This window comes from Chlorocebus sabaeus, chromosome 2, assembly GCF_047675955.1.
Source record: "Chlorocebus sabaeus isolate Y175 chromosome 2, mChlSab1.0.hap1, whole genome shotgun sequence".
NCBI classification, from domain to species: domain Eukaryota; kingdom Metazoa; phylum Chordata; class Mammalia; order Primates; family Cercopithecidae; genus Chlorocebus; species Chlorocebus sabaeus.
In genome coordinates this window covers 75,448,580-75,450,668 of record NC_132905.1, presented here as the reverse complement: position 1 = coordinate 75,450,668, position 2,089 = coordinate 75,448,580, and the positions used below count along the sequence as shown (strand labels likewise).

Below are 2,089 nucleotides of genomic sequence, written 5' to 3'. Positions count from 1 at the left end.
ATGGGAAACGTTCCCCCTGCCCCAAGGCAAAAACACCCCTAAGATGTATTCTGGAGAATTGGGACCAATTTGACCCTCAGATGCTAAGAAAGAAACGACTTGTATTCTTCTGCAGTACTGCCTGCCCACGATATCCTCTTCAAGGGGGAGAAACCTGGCCTCCTGAGGGAAGTATACATTACAACACCATCTTACAGCTAGACCTCTTCTGTAGAAAAGAAGGCAAATGGAGTGAAGTGCCATATGCACAAACTTTCTTTTCATTAAGAGACAACTTACAATTATGTAAAATGTGTTATTTATGCCCTACAGGAAGCCCTCAAAGTCTACCTCCCTACCCTTGCGATCCCCTGACTCCTTTCCCAACTAATAAGGACCCCCGTTCAGCCCAAATGATCCAAAAGGAGATAGACAAAGGGGTAAACAATGAACCAGAGAGTGCCAATATTCCCAAGTTTTGCCCCCTCCAAGCAGTGGGAGGAGGAGAATTCGGCCCAGCCAGAGTGCATGTACCATTTTCTCTCTGACTTAAAGCAAAGTAAAATAGACCTAGGTAAATTCTCAGATAACCCTGATGGCTATATTGATGTTTTACAAGGGTTGGGACAATCCTTTAATCTGACATGGAGAGATATAATGTTACTGCTAAATCAGACACTAACCCCAAATGAGAGAAATGCCGCCATAACTGCAGCCCGAGAGTTTGGTGATCTCTGGTATCTCAGTCAGGTCAATGATAGGATGACAACAGAGGAAAGAGAACCATTCCACACAGGCCAGCAGGCAGTTCCCAGTGTAGACCCTCATTGGGACACAGAATCAGAACATGGAGATGGGTGCCGCAGACATGTGCTAACTTGCGTGCTAGAAGGACTAAGGAAAACTAGGAAGAAGCCTATGAATTATTCAATGATGTCCACTATAGCACAGGGAAAGGAAGAAAATCCTACCGCCTTTCTGGAGAGACTGAGGGAGGCTTTGAGGAAGCATACCTCCCTGTCACCTGACTCTAAGCATACCTCCCTGTCACCAACTAATCTTAAAGGATAAGTTTATCACTCAGTCAGCTGCAGACATTAGGAAAAAACTTCAAAAGTCCACCTTAGGCCTGGAGCAAAACTTAGAAACCCGATTGAACTTGGCAACCTCGGTTTTTTATAATAGAGATCAGGAGGAGCAGACGGAACAGGACAAATGGGATTAAAAAAAGGCCACCGCTTTAGTCATGGCCCTCAGGCAAGCGGACTTTGGAGGCTCTGGAAAAGGGAAAAGCTGGGCAAATCGAATGCCTAATAGGGCTTGCTTCCAGTGTGGTCTACAAAGACACTTTAAAAAAGATTGTCCAAGTAGAAATAAGCTGGCCCCTCGTCCATGCCCCTTATGTCAAGGGAATCACTGGAAGGCCCATAGCCCCAGATGACAAAGGTCCTCTGAGTCAGAAGCCTCTAACCAGATGATCCAGTGGCAGGACTGAGGGTACCCGGGCCAAGTGCCAGCCTATGCCATCACCCTCACAGAGCCCTAGGTATGCTTGGCCATTGAGGGCCAGGAGGTTAACAGTCTCCTGGACACTGGCGCAGCCTTTTCAGTCTTACTCTCCTGTCCCGGACAACTGTCCTCCAGATCTGTCACTATCCAAGGGGTCCTAGGACAGCCAGTCACTAGATACTTCTCCCAGCCACTAAGCTGTGACTGGGGAACTTTACTCTTTTCACATATTTTTCTAATGATGCCTGAAAGCCCCACTCCCTTGTTAAGGAGAGACATTCTAGCAAAAGCAGGGGCCATTATACACCTGAACACAGGAGAAGGAACACCCATTTGTTGTCCCCCGATTGAGGAAGGAATTAATCCTGAAGTCTGGGCAACAGAAGGACAATATGGACGAGCTAAGAATGCCCGTCCTGTTCAATTTAAACTAAAGGATTCCGCCTCCTTTCCCTACCAAAGGCAGTACCACATTAGACCCGAGGCCCAACAAGGACTCCAAAAGACTGTTAAGGACCTAAAATCCCAAGGCCTAGTAAAACCACGCAATAGCTCCTGTAATGCTCCAATTTTAGGAGTACAGAAACCCAATGGACAGTAG

At 46.8% G+C, this 2,089-nt stretch overlaps 1 pseudogene; it reads left to right on the top strand.

The window, feature by feature from the left end:
- Positions 1 to 2,089, top strand: LOC140708652 (uncharacterized; annotated as a pseudogene).